Source organism: Macaca nemestrina, chromosome 16 (assembly GCF_043159975.1).
Source record: "Macaca nemestrina isolate mMacNem1 chromosome 16, mMacNem.hap1, whole genome shotgun sequence".
NCBI lineage: Eukaryota > Metazoa > Chordata > Mammalia > Primates > Cercopithecidae > Macaca > Macaca nemestrina.
The window spans coordinates 14,529,238-14,544,448 of record NC_092140.1 but is presented as its reverse complement, the minus strand read 5'-3'; the positions used below and the strand labels follow the sequence as shown (position 1 = coordinate 14,544,448).

Here is a 15,211-nt window from a genome sequence, read left to right as displayed (position 1 = left end):
CTCGGCTTCTGCACTTAGCAGGTGGGTGACAGGAGCCCAGACAAAACCCCTCTGAGCTTTAGGTTTCTCATCGTAAAATGGAGGTGATAACAGGCTCTACAACATGGGTGTACTGCGGATCACACTGTTAGCTGTTACAATATTATCATCTGCTGGAATCAATTCATGATTCCCCGGACTACCAGAGGGGCAGAATGCCCCTGTTCATATACACCTGGGGTGGGTGTGCAGCAGGGCCGACAAAGACCGTTGCACGTCAGAACTCATTAAGCAAAGCCAGGAAGATGCCGCTCACCCAAGGTGGGAGGACGAAGGCATGCAACAAATCAGGCTCAGGGCGCCCACCTATGTCCTCCAGCTCTAACCTCTGTCTAGTTTCTTGTCTTGTCTTGTCATGTCCTCTTTTCTTTTCTTTTCTTTTCTTTTTTTCAGAGAGTCTCCCTCTGTTGCCCAGGCTGGAGTGCAGTGGCACAATCTCAGGTCAATACAACATCCGCCTCCCAGATTCAAGCGATTCTCCTGCTTCAGCCTCCCAAGTAGCTGGGACTACAGGCACGCACCACCATACCCAACTAATTTTTGTATTTTTAGTACAGATAGGGTTTCACCATGTTGGCCAGGCTGGTCTCGAACTCCTGACCTCAGGTGATCCACCCACCTCGGCCTCCGAAAGTTCTGGGATTACAGGCATGAGCCACTGCAGCCAGCCTAGTACCTTTCCAAAAACATGTGACTGTGGGCAAATCCACATCAGGGAAAACGTCCCGCCTTAGCCATTTCTCAGTGTGCAGTCACACGCATTCAATACATTCACACTGTTGTGCAGCCGCCACCACCACCATCCGCGGAACAAGTTCCATCCTGCAGAACTGAAGCTTTGGACCCACTGAACAACTGCCCATTCCCTCCTCCTTCAGGCCTGGCAACCACCACTCTCCTTTCCCTCTCCAGGCATCTGCCACTCAATATTTGTCCTTTTGTGATTGGCTTATTTCCCTTAGCAGATGGTCTTCCAGGTTCTTCCATGTTACAGCAGAAGTCAGGATTTCCATCCTTTTCAAGGCCAATATTCCATTGTATGTTTCTGCTGCGTTTTGCTTATTTATTCATCTGTTAATAGACACTTGCAATAATTGTTCAGTTCCTTTTGAACCAGGAGACCCATTAAGGACTTTCTGATATTTCTCCAATATGGCAAGGGCCTAGGAGAATAAGAAATGATTTGCAGAAGGCAAAGGAAAGAAATTCAGCCAATGTACAGACTCACGTGCCTGCAGAGTCCCTAAATGTCACTCACACAATGAGGGATGGCTTTGTGCATTCCCCATGACAGTTACCAAGTTATTGCCTCTCACTCCAAACTCGGGCTTCTCTGCTTGGCTTTGTGATGCTGGGCTGAGACTCTGCAAACCACAAGTCGGGTTCTACCATTTTGGGGTGCTACAGGAAGCTGAGGAAGAAGGAGGGGCTTGTGACCTCCTTGCTGCTTGGGGCCCCTTTGAGCAATACCCCAGTGACACTCCACCCAGCAGATGCAGCTGCTTTCTGCAGCAGCAGCTGAATCCAGGTGCCAGTGCTTGCAACACTAGCAGAGCTAGTTGCACCACTCCCAGCACACCACCAGCTGGCCAGTGCATCCTTCTCAGGGGTCTGGTCCTAGTCCCCTGGGACCACTCCTTTAAGTTTCAAGGTTTTGTTTTTGTTTTTGTCTGAGACAATGTCTCACTCTTTTTGCTCAGGCTGGAGTGCAGTGGCATGATCTTGGCTCACTGCAACCTCTACCTCCCAGATTCAAGCGATTCTCCTGCCTCAGCCTCCCAAGTAGCTGGGATTAGAGGCATGCACCACCACACCCTGCTAATTTTTGTATTTTTAGTAGAGACTAGGTATCACCATGTTGGCCAGGCTGGTCTCGAACTCCTGACCTCAAGTGATCCACCACCCCCCACCTCAGCCTCCCAAAGTGCTGGGATCACAGGCATGAGCCACCACACTTGGCCGGGTTTCAAGGTTTTAATCATTGGACCTGCTTCCCTCCGTTTGCCCAGCCCAAGAGGTGGTAGTTGCTTCCTCTGTGATATCTCGGAGTTATTCCTTACACCTTCAGTTACCTGGTTAACGTCATATGTAGTTAACAAGTCTTTGTATTTAGTTCTCTCTTTTCATATTCTTGGTGTTTCTGCTGGTCCCCTGATGGAACCCTAACTGATGTAATCCTGCTATGGTCTGAATGTGTACCCCCATATTCATGGGCTGGAAACAATCCCCAATGCAACAGTGTTGGGAGGTGGTGCCTTTTGGGAAGTGTTTAGGTCACGGGGGCTCCCCGTGACCCCATGAATGGATTGATGCCTTTATGAAAAGGGCTTGTGGGAAGGGGTTCACTCTCTCCTGCTCTTCTGCCAAGTGAGGACACAGCAAGAAAGTCCTCACCAGATGCCAGTGCCTCTGTCTTGGGCCTCCCAGCTCCACAACAATGAGAAATGTATTAGCCCCAGGTGATCCACACATCACTTCAGGTGATCCACACACCTCGGCTTCCCAAAGTGCTGAGATTACAGGTGTGAGCCACTGTGCCCATCCCCCACCACGTTTCTTTTGTGAAATCTTTTGGAGAAAGCATTTTACAAAAAAATGAATCTCTGGTCTTTATAAATTACCCAGTCTTGGGTATCCTGTTACAGCAGCACAAAATGGGCTAAGACAACCACCTAGCCACTATCTCAAACCTCTAATGCCCTTGCCAGGCCCTGGGTTTAGCCCCAGACCCCTCATTCTAGGAAGAATGAGCTGGTCTTTTGTTTCATCCAGAACATCGAAGCTGTTATGGGTGATCTCAAACATTGTCCCACCCCCACCACAATCTACAAACATTTCTGCAGCCAATTTCCTTTTGGTCAGCCTCAGAGGATAAAACATTTTTTTCCTCTTCCATTCCAAAATTTCCACAGGTCCTTTTGAGTCCAACCCACTCCCATGTCCTGTGGAGCTCAGCTCTGAGCTCTCTGAGCTCATATCCTATCCCAATATTTTTTAGAGACAGGGTCTTGCTCAGTCACCCAGTCACCCAGGCTGGAGTGCAGTGGTGTGATCATGGCTCACTGCAGCCTCCACCACCTGGGCTCAAGTGATCCTCCCACCTCAGCCTCCAGAGTAGCTGGGACCACAGGCACACACCACGATGCCCAGCTGATTTTTAAATTTTTTGTAGAGCTGAGGTTTCACCATATTACCCAGGCTTGTCTCAAACTCCTGGGCTCAAATAATCCGTCCACGTTGGCCTCCTAAAGTTGTGGGATTACAGGCGTGAGCAACTGGGGTCAGCCCTCTCCCAATTCTTAACATCCTTCTTTCCGTCATTTCCAAGAGAAGTGACTAAGGGCAGGTCAAAGCATTACTTCTCCCGCTCTGTCCTGCTGTGTTCACACTTGTCCCATGCACATCCACCCATGAAAGCTCTGCAATCCTAGCATCTGGCTTCCTGCCCAGCAGGAGGGAGGCAGGGAATTCCTGTTCAGTGGTGTCTGTCGAATGCAGAAGACATGCACAGGAGTTACTCATGTGAACCTGGAACATCTGGGGCAGGGCAGATGTTAATTTAGAGAGCTCATTTTGCCAAGGTTGAGGATGCACCCGTGATGCAGCTTAGGAAGTCCTGAGGACATGTGCCCAAGGTGGTCGGGGGACAGCTTGGTTTTTTACATTTAGGGAGACATGAGACATCCATCAATATATGTAAGAAGTACATTAGTTCGGTCTGGAAAGGCAGGACAACTTGAAGCAAAGACAGGAAGACCCAGGTAACAGACAGGTGAGACACAAAGGGTTGCATTCTTTGGAGTTTCTGATGAGCCTTTCCAAAGGAGGCAGATCAGATATGCATCTATCTCAGTGAGCAGAGGAGCGGCTTTGAGTAGAATGGGAGGCAGGATTGCCCTAAGCACTTTCCAGCTGGAGTTTTCCTTAGTGATTTTAGCGGCCCAGGAGATTTTCCTTTCACATTTCTCACCTTTTTTTTTTTTTTTTTTTTTTTTTTGAGATGGAGTCTTGCTCCATCGCCCAGGTTGGAGTGAAGTGGCGCAATCTCGGCTCACTGCAACCTCCGCCTCCCGGGTTCAAGGAGTTCTCTTGTTTCAGCCTCCCGAGTACCTGGGACTACGGGTGCCCACCACCATGCCTGGCTAATTTTTGTATTTTTAGTAGAGATGGTGTTTCACCTTGTTGGTCGGGCTGGTCTCGAACTCCTGACTTCAGGTGATCCATACACCTCGGCTTCCCAAAGTGCTGAGATTACAGGTGTGAGCCACTGTGCCCGTCCCCCACCACTTTTCTTTTGTGAAATCTTTTGGAGAAAGCATTTTACAAAAAAATGAGTCTCTGGTCTCAGGCTTCATCTGATCTCTCATAGCTATGATGGTTTACTCCTAGATAGGTAGGTCCCAAAAGCTCATTTTTAGTATGTTGTGAAGTCTCATGTTCTGTGAAGAGAAAATAGCAGGGAGGAGGGGAGAAAAAACAATAACAAACAAAAGAATAATCCTGGAAAAATTGATATAGGCCACATTACTCTGAAGTCCATACATTACTAGGCAAGTACGAAAGTGGCTTATGTATGTAAATAGGTTGCTGTTATTTTCTTCTGAAGTTCAAGTTGTCTGGCTTCAGTTCGCAAGGTTTTAAGAAAACACAGCTTAGTTTTCAGTGACTCTAAATTAGGAAAAATGGAAAAAAAAGAAGGAAAAGAAATTGAAAACATTATTTTAAGGACTTGTAGCCAAGAAAAATTAGAATTCAGTCCAAACTGTAGAAAATAATAAAAATTGAAAAAAACATTAGGCAGACTAGAATCTAACAACAGGTCTACTGTAGTTTTGAAACATAATTTTTCTCTCTTCAGTTTCCCATTTTTACTAAAGACAAATCATGGTAGGACTGGCTTGCTTTTTTATACTTGGCCTAATTATTTATATACAGTGCAGCAAGAATAATTATTTTTTACATAGGCTTTTAAATTGGCTTTGATGGAACTTTCTTCCATAGGAGGAATAGCAGATAACACTTTTTAAAAGCCAAGCCCAGCCATAGATTTGTGCCATCAAATATCTATGAGTTGGGTGAATTTCCTCTCCTCTTGAGGTTCCAACATAAACCTGGGGCTTCTGTGCCTGTCAGAAAGTGAATTCTTTACTTACACTGGTCAGAAACCCTGTATAGGGACTGTGTACCCAAAATACGAGGCCAGTTTTTCCAAAGGTTTTATTGGCTCCACAAGTCAAGTTTCATTCCTTAAAGGAAATCACACCATTCCAGTCAAAGCCTTGGTAAAATAACCAATTTCTCCAATTGTATCCTATTGCAAAAGAAAACAGATTCTTACGACACTTATGCAAATAACTATATTGCCATAAATTAAGAATATTCACAAATAGTTTCCAAATTCTGGAGAAGCCAGATAGAAACAAATATGCTCCAAATTTTGTTAACAGTATACTTTACTCAATTGTTAAAAGCTGTAAATAGCTTTTTGTAACTCTGAAAAACAAAACAAAGTATTAGCAATGTTTTAAGCAAAAAGGTCAAAAAGATTAATTTGGTTTTCTATTGGTTCAGTTAATTCAGTTAACTCCTGTTCTGTTTGATAGTCATGAACGTTCCAGCTCTCCATGAGAGTTCTGAAAGTTTATTCTTGTATTCCAATGTCACAATTTCCAAAGTTATCAGAAAATCTGCATTTAAGTGCACCTGTTAGTCCTATAACTGATTATAAACCCACATTTTAAAGAGGGTTTAAAACAAGATAAAACAAGAGAATTGTCTGTGGATAAAAAAAAAGTTTTAAGGCAGCCATAGTTAAAAGACACAATTGACAAGGAAATGTGCTACCTCTGTGACACACAATAATTTTAACAATTATGACTATTACTGATAATGTACACTAAGGTATATCAGAAATACAGGAGTGTCCCATAATTTTGGAACACATATCAGTAACATATTTATACAAATACAGCCCAAAGAAAACCAAACACCATTTCGTATTTGACAATGCTTCCTGTATAATTTTTATACCAAAATAAGGCAAATTATGACATTTTTGGACTTAGGGAAACTAATGTCTTAAAGGATTAATTAGGTTAGAAAAATACATAATTTATAATTTGATTTTGGAAAGTTTGTCAAATATAAAAGGTTTAAAACACTTGATGTTACAAAATAGGATTACAGGTCATTGTAAGGTCATTTATTTCACCAAAGTGATAATTCAAGCATTTCAGAAAAAGCAAAAACCTTCATCCTTTGAGAGGAGACTTAATTTTCTAAAGAAGCTCTAATAAAACAGCACGAAGCAAATTACATTTGTGTTTCAAAATTTTGTAAGCAATCTACAAAATTTAACCTTGATTATAAAATATAACTTCCGTAAGCCTTTTATAACCTTTATTAAGAAGTTGGTTAATGCTTCAAGAAAACCTTGTTAAACTGAGACAGGAGTCCATATACTGGTTTTGCATTAGTGTGCCCTTGACATTAATAATTAATTTATAGAGAAACAGAACTTATTTTATCTTTCAAAATCAGCCATTACAATCTTATGTGCCCACCTCTTCTGTGATAGTCCCTGGGCCCTGAGGAGTTGAATAGCTTTAATTTCTTACCCTGTGTCTCAGGAATGCAGTTTGTTTTGATTGGCATCTTCTATGGGGCCTGAAGATGAGGCTTTTATTACTGTGTTTAAGATTTAGCAGGACTTCATGTCCTTTTTAGACCCAGGAGTTACAGCCCTGAAACTCAATGTAACAAGGATTTTAAAAGTACATACAGGAAGATACATGGATGTAATAACCTTAATTAAAAAAAAAAATTTATCTCTGTTTTTTTTCATAAGCAAACCAAAACTTAATAATATGACAACTTGATTATATAAAAGTTTTTGGGCTGGGCATGGTGGCTCACGCCTGTAATCCCAGCACTTTGGGAGGCCGAGGTGGGCGGATCACAAGGTCAGGAGATCAAGACCATCCTGGCTAACATGGTGAAACCCCATCTCTACTAAAAATACAAAAAATCAGCTGGGCATAGTGGCAGGCGCCTGCAGTCCCAGCTACTTGGGAGGCTGAGGCAGGGGAATGGCGTGAACCCAGGAGGCGGAGCTTGCAGTGAGCCGAGATGGCGCCACTGCACTCCAGCCTGGGAGACAGAGCAAGACTCCGCCTAAAAAAAAAAAAAAACCCGAAAAATTAGCTGGGTGTGGTGGCACATGCCTGTAGTCCTAGCTACTCCGGAGGCTGAGGCAGGAGAATCACTTGAACCTGGGAGGTGGAGGTTGCAGTGAGCCGAGATTGTGTCACTGCACTCCAGCCTTGGCAACAGAGTGAGACTCCGTCTCAAAAAAAAAAAAATTAAACTACACTCTCCTTAAAAATCTAAGTGTAGCCTCTGTTGAAATAACTATTTTAGTTTAAAAAAAAAATAGATGAAAACAAAATTCAGTCAAATGAGAAGAAAAAGAAAAACAAAACTTTTGCTCAAAAAAAAAAAAAAAGACAATGTCTTAGGAGAGAAAAAAAAAAAAAAAACCCCAAAAACATGAAGGCCTTTCAAATACAAACATGCACACATGCACACACACGTTGGATGTTACCCTTTTAATTAAGCAGACTTTTAACCATTGAGTTCCTTTAAAAAAATTTTTTTTAATCTTATTACCATATTTCAGCTAGGATAGAATGCTGGTAAACTAACAATGATCACACAAATTATACAATTTCTGAGTGTTCTTTGTGAAAGCAGAAATTAACACCAGCTGGTTGTTAAGTGCTAACTTTAGTCATTTAAAAGGAAATTGCAAGACAATCTCAAACCAGTCTTTTACCTAGTGGTGGGTCTCAGGCTATAGACTACTCTCTGCCATTCTAGGAGCAGGAAAAAAAACTCATCTTCCCTGTTGGAAGCCAGTTCAAACTCCATATAAGAGTTACCTGCCTTCCGTCATCATAGAAGCAGAAAAACTTGCCTTCCTGTTAGAAGCAAGTAAAACTGAAAAAAAAAACAAAAAAAAACAAAAGAGGAGTTGTACAGCAAAATGAACTTTAGATCTCTACCAAATCTTAAGAGATCAGGGATTCTCTGGAGGGAGCGCTCTCAAACCTCAGCAAATTGTCCTATCGGCTTGAGCCATAAAGTTAGCTCATGCTGGTACCAAGCACCAATAGATTTGTCAAAGGTCAGGGGCACCTCCACTCAGAATCCCCTCGTGGTTACCAAAATGTGAACGCAGAACATCTGAGACAGGTCTCAGTTAACTTAGAAAGTTTATTTTGCCAACGTTGAGGATGCACCTGTGACACAGCCTCAGGAAGTCCTGACGACATATGCCCAAGGTGGTCAAGGCACAGCTTAGTTTTATACATTTAGGGAGACATGAGACAACAATCAATATATGTAAGAAATACATTGGTTCCATCTGGAAAGGCGGGACAACTTGAAGCAAAGGCAAGAAGACTCAAAAAGGGGAGGGAGCTCCCAGGTCACAGATGGGTGATACACAAACAGTTACATTCTTTCAAGTTTCTGATCAGCTTTTCCAAAGAAGGCAAATCAAATATGCATCTATCTCAGTGAGCAGAGGAGTGACTTTGAATAGAATAGGAGGCAGGTGGCCAGGTGCAATGCTTCACACCTATAATCCTAGCACTTTGGGAGACCGAGGTGGGCAGATCATGAGGTCAGGAGTTCCAGACCAGCCTGACCAATATGGTGGAACCCTGTCTGTACTAAAAATACAAAAATTAGCCATGTGTGGTGGCACACACCTGTCATCCCAGCTACTCAGGAGGCTGAGGCAGGAGAATCGTTTAAACCCAGGAGGCGGGGGTTGCAGTGAGTGGCGATCACGCCACTGCACACCAGCCTGGGCCACAGAGCGACAGTCTTTCTCAAAAAAAAAAAAAAAAAATAGTAGATCAATACTGGTTCCTTAATATACCATACTTTATACCTTAAATATACCATACTTTATACCATACCTTAATATACCTTAATATAAATATACCATACTTATGTAAGATGTTAATAAAAGGGGAAACTGGGTATGGGGTTTATGGAAAAATCTTTGTACTGTCTCTTCAATTTTTCTGTAAATCTAAAACTGCTCTAAAAGTAAAGCCTATTACCTATTAAAATTTTTTTAGCCGACTGTGGTGGCTCACGCCTGTAATCCCAGCACTTTGTGAGACTGAGGCAGGTGGATCACATGAGGTCGGGAGTTCAAGACCAGTCTGGCCAACATGGAGAAACTAGGTCTCTAATAAAATACAAAATTAGCTGGGCGTGGTGGTGCATGCCTGTAATCCCAGCTACTGTGGAGGCTAAGACAGGAGAATTGCTTGAACCCGGGAGGCAAATGTGGTATGAGCCAAGATCGTGCCATTGCACTCCAGCCTGGGCAACAAGAACAAAACTCCATCTCAAAAAAAAAAAAAAAATTTTTTTTTTAAATGTAGACTCCTGGGCCTCCCTTCAGAATCTCAGGTAATGAGCCCCAGGACTGCACTTTAAACAAGTGTCTCAGAAGGTTCTTGTGCACCCTGAAGTTTGAACACTATCTTAAGAATCTCAGCCGGGTGCAGTGGCTCACGCCTATAATCCCAGCACTTTGGGAGACTGAGGTGGGTGGATCGCCTGAGGTCAGGAGTTCAAGATCAGCCTGACCAACATGATGGAACCCTGTCTCTACTAAAAACACAAAAATTAGCTGGGTGTGATGGCGGGTGCCTGTAATCCCAGCTACTCGGAAGGCTGAGGCAGGAGAAACACAACACTTGAACCCGAGAGGCAGAGGTTGCAGTGAGACGAGATCACGCCATTGCGCTCCAGCCTGGACAACAAAAGCCAAAACTCCATCTTAAAAAAAAAAAAAAGAAAAGAGAATCTCTGCTCAGAGTTAAGTTAGAAAGAATTGTTGCTGGCCGGGCACAGTGGCTCGTGCCTGTAATCCCAGCACTTTGGGAGGCTGAGGTGGGCAGATCACGAGGTCAAAAGATCGAGACCATCCTGGCCAACATGGTGAAACCCCATCTCTACCAAAAATACAAAAATTAGCTGGGCGTGGTGGTGCGTGCCTGTAGTCCCAGCTACACGGGAGGCTGAGGTAGGAGAATTACTTTAATCTGGGAGTGGGAGGTTGCAGGGAGCCGAGATCACACCACTGCACCACTCCAGCCTGGCAACAGAGTGAGCCTCTGTCGAGACAGAAAAAAAAAAGAAAAAAGAAAAAGAAAAGCATTGTTGCTTACGCAGTGGATGTGTGCTTACCTGTCTGCTGCAGGCCTTCCGTGGCGTTTTGATTGCCCTATGTATGTATCCACAGGAGCCAGCACTGAAGAATTGGGAGGTTCTTCAGCACAGTCCACACTCTGGGCTGCCTTTCTACAGCTCTCCATTCCCTGTGTTCCAGCACTGGGCTCAGGTGTGGCTCAACTCCAGGGGCAGTAATGTGCCCGTCAGTTCAGCACAGTGTGCACTCTTCTCCATTGCTCCTAACACTGAGGGACTGTCATGACCATGTCTATATTGTTCAAGTGTTGAACAAACCCGTGCTCTGTATCTGCATCACTATCAAAAGTGGAAAAATGCAAGATAAATCAAATGAGCCTGGGCCGGGCGCAGTGGCTCATGCCTGTACATTGGGAGGCCGAGGTGGGCGGATCACCCAAGGTCAGGAATTTGAGACCAGCCTGACTAACATGGAGAAACCCCGTCTCTACCAAAAATACAAAAATTAGCTGGGTGTGGTAGCGCATGCCTGTAATCCCAGCTACTAGGGAGGCTGAGGCAGGAGAATTGCTTGAACCCAGGGAGTGGAGGTTGCAGAGAGCTGAGATCATGCCACTGCACACCAGCCTGGGTGACAGGGCGAGGCTCTGTCTCAAAAAAAAATCAAGGGAGCCTGTGTTTCTAGAATCTGGGAGATGGCACACCTTTAGTTGTGTAGGTGGAGACTATTACTAGGTGACGAGCATGAAAGTGAAATGCATGTGCTGACCGATTGCACCAGCCTGCTTCCCTCCTCGATGGCGCCTGTGGACCTGAGTGCGCCAACCCCCATTTGGACCTCAGAGCAGTGAGGTGCTGCAGTGATGATCAGGCCATAGGTGGATGTGGAAGGAAGAAGGTGGGAGAATGACTTCTTCCCCTCTATTTTATCAGCCCCTGGAAATGCCACGGAGAGTAGCTCGACTCCCTAGAGAATTGGGATCCTGACGGAGCTAAGCCAGAAGCTGACTTCTTGGACAATCACACTGTTCTGGTTCTTTATTCTTAATTGCTACTTTAGGAACAAACTGTCTCATGAGTGTTCTGGCAGAAACAGACAGACTTGATTTTCAGGACTGTCTTTTCTTCTTTGCCAGCGTTCAGAGTATGATTACTAAAATGGTGATATTAATAGTAGCAAGCTCTTACTGTAGGCAGTACTTCTCATAGCTTTCACTCATCACATACATGGGGGCATCGGCAGAGGGGGCAGTGATGATGACCCTTTTGGCCTCCTCATCTAAGTGATCCCCAGCCTTCTCTATGGTGGCAAAGATGCCAGTGGACACCACAACATAATCAGTGCTGGCATGGCCCCACTTGATTTGGGTGGGATCTCACTCCTGCGAGATGGTGATGGGATTGTCATTGATAGCAGGCTTCCCGTTCTCGGCGTTGACAGTGCCATGGAAATCGCCATGGGAGGAATCATACCGGTACATGTAGACCATGTAGTTGAGGTCATTGATGGTGACAATATCCACTTTGCCAAGGTTGGCAGCCCTGGTGACCAGGCCCCCAATGTGGCCAAATCTGTTTTTTCTGGCCTTAATTTTCACCATGGTGTCTGAGGCATGCAGCTGGCACTGCGCAAAAAGATGTGGCTGTCTTGTCAAACAGGAGAAGCAGAGACTCAGAATAATTATTGAAATGATACCTTTTATCTTGAGAATTCAGGTGGATTTTTTTTCCTTCTCAATCCAACCTGTGGGTTAATTAGCAGATTGTATTAGAGTCTCTTTTCCTTTCCTTTAGAAGTCGGGAGTCAGGGACCAGACCTTGTAGGTTGTCATCACAAAAGGTTACTGATCAATGAATGCTATCCCTCTATTTTAGAGGTAGAGTCTCATATACCATTTAAACTCCACGATGTAAAGATAATATGGAAAATTGGAGAGGATTCAAAAACATTAGAATTACCAAAGGGTTGGAAAGTTACAGAAATATTTAGTCTGCAGTAGAAAAGGCTGAAAGGTGTTTGCAAAATTCACTTCAAATAGATGAATAAACGAATCAAGAGGATATTGAGCAGATGTTTTGGTTTTGTGGCTGACGGAGCGGATTTGGTAAAGGCCGTTGCACAGAGCAACTGCAAGGGACTAAAACTGAAGAGCCTCCGTACCAGGGATCAGGGCTGCGCCCAACAGTGGCAGGGTTTTAGCTGGAAGAATGGATGGTGCACAAAGGCAGTGGTTTATTAAAGGAAACCCACCCAGATGGACACGTGGACATCAGAACTATCTAAAATTAGTGTCAGGATCCCACCATTCCTGTGCACATTCCTCTCTCCTTAGAGTCAGGCTTCCTTGTGCAGGGTCCACCTGAGTCCCACTCTGTCCCCCTATTGTGTTTGCAGAGGGCAAACCCTCCTAAACCTGCTGGCTCAGAAAACCCAAGAAGTTATTATTTTGTGTCTTTTGGGGCATTGGTGGGGATACTCATTAATAAATTCTCTTCTAAACAAATACTCCATCCCTAGCAGGCAGAAGGATATAAACATTTGGCAGATCAGCGCAATGATCTCACTTTAACATCTTAACCAACCCCAGCTTCTACAAATAGATGATATCATTGTAGCAATATACAGGAGACTCTGCCAGCAGACTTTCTGAGACTCTCCTGGAACATAATTTGTCTTACAACAGTTTTGGAAATCCCTTGGCCATACTAGGGGGAGGGGTAGAGGGGAAGGAGAAAGATGGGGTCCCGGGGTAAGAGGATAAGGAGATTAGGCAATTTGGCCTCACTTCCTTCTTTCCACTTGAAGGAGCCTCTGTAAAAGCTGAGGGTGCACCCACAACCTGGGAAAGGTGCAACCGGCCAGACCCGGTGACAGGAGTGTCAGCAAACCACAGAGCGTGGCGGAGGGGGAGGGCAGCCAGACTAAATGTCCAGTGTTTGTAAAGTCTCCACTTGTGCACAGTAACATCCTAAACCTTCACATTCACTCACCATTCACTCGCCGACTCACCCAGAGCAACTTCCAGTCCTGCAAGCTCCATCCACGGTGATGGATGGCGATGGGCCATTTCCCCAATGCAGAAAGCAGATTCAAGAAGATTCAGCAGAACATAGCAAGACACTTGCCCTCTGCAGGTGGACCGTTTTTAATCTTTTTATATCATATTTTTACTGCACCTTTTCTGTATTTAGATACACACATACTTACCATCGTGTTACAATTGCCTACAGCATTCAGTACAGGCCCATGTTGTACAGGTTTATGGCTTGGGAGCAATGGGTTAAATCATATAGCCTAGGTGTGTGGTAGGTTACAGCCTCCAGGTTTGTGTAAGTACACTCTGATGTTTACCTGGTAACAAAAATATCCTGCCTGGGACCAGAGGCAGGAGAATAGGGAGATTAGGAAATTGAGCCTTACTGCCTTCTTTTCACTTGTAGGAGATGCTACTGGTGTCCCAACCGCATTCTCTTTGCCCACCCTGGAAGTACCTAGTGCTACAGTGGCAATTCTCATATAAGAACCCAGGTCCCTCTGCCTGAGGGCTTTCTCTGGATACAGGGGTGTGCTTGGCCCATGCATAGAGCAGGCTGCAAGTGCCCAGGGACTTATAACCCCCAGGAGAATCTCCTACTTGTATCTGAAACTTTTGTCTCAGAGTCTGCTTTTGGAGAGACCCAAATTGAAACAGATGGCAATAATATGAAATATTTTTAAGAATTTGAGTGATGAAGTTTAATGAAGTTCTAATTCCTTTAAAAAGTATGTCAAATGTTCCGTTACATTTTGTTACTTTTGCAGTAATTGTTCCACTTCACTGAAATCCTTTTCACCCAAATATGCAGCTGGAAATACTGTAATTAATAACACAGCTCCCATTTTAAAGGAAGGCAAGGCTGGGCATGGTGGCTCATGCCTGTAGTCCCAGCCTGTAATCCCAGCACTCCGGGGGGCCTTAGCAGGAGGATCACTGAGCCCAGGAGTTCGAGACCAGTGTGGGCAACATAGTGAGACCCTGTCTCTACAACAAATAAGATAATTAGGCCGGGCGCGGTGGCTCAAGCCTGTAATCCCAGCACTTTGGGAGGCCGAGATGGGCGGATCACGAGGTCAGGAGTTCGAGACCATCCTGGCTAACACGGTGAAACCCCGTCTCTACTAAAAAAATACAAAAAACTAGCCGGGCGAGGTGGCGGGCGCCTGTAGTCCCAGCTACTCGGGAGGCTGAGGCAGGAGAATGGCATAAACCCGGGAGGCGGAGCTTGCAGTGAGCTGAGATCCAGCCACTACACTCCAGCCCGGGCGACAGAGCGAGACTCCGTCTCAAAAAAAAAAAAAAAAAAAGATAATTAGCTGGGTGTGGAAGCATGCACCCTGTAGTCCTAGCTACTTGGGAGGCTGAGGCAGGAGGATTGCTTGAGCCCAGCAGGTCGGGCTGCACTGAACCATGATCACGCCCCTGCACTCCAGCCTAGGTGATGAAGTGAGACCCTGTCTAAATATATATATGTATATATCCCACAGTTCTGGAGGCTGGGAAGTCCAAGATCAAAGCACCAGCAGATTCGGTGTCTGATGAGGGCTGGCTCTTTGTTTCCAACTGTGCCTTCACATGGTGGGAGCACAAAACAAGTGCCCTCAGGCTTCTTTTATAAGGGCACTGATCCTGTTCATGAGAGCTCTGCCCTCATGACCTAATCACCTTCCAGATGACCCACCTACCAGCACCACTGTACAGTGGGTTACATTGCAACATATGCATTCTGGGGGACACAAGCATTCAGACCAGAGCAACATGTAAAATGGGATAGGCTCCAGACCTGAAAGAATACCAACAGGCTTTTCACCCAAATAATAAGCATGTGGCAAGACAGTCAAAAGGTGGTTAGAATCGAGAACAATCTGGTTTTTGTGCAGCATTGCGTCTGCCACTAT

General features: G+C 44.8%; 1 long non-coding RNA gene across 1 annotated transcript; it reads right to left on the bottom strand.

Moving 5' to 3' along the window:
* Nucleotides 1–2,005: 2,005 nt before the first annotated feature.
* Nucleotides 2,006–14,628, bottom strand: LOC105477796 (uncharacterized). Its single transcript, XR_984942.2, has 4 exons — nucleotides 10,315–14,628; nucleotides 6,657–6,782; nucleotides 5,193–5,350; nucleotides 2,006–4,707 (listed from the first exon to the last, which is right to left on the bottom strand). It is a non-coding gene; the product is annotated as an uncharacterized lncRNA (long non-coding RNA).
* Between the last annotated feature and the right edge of the window lie 583 nt (nucleotides 14,629–15,211).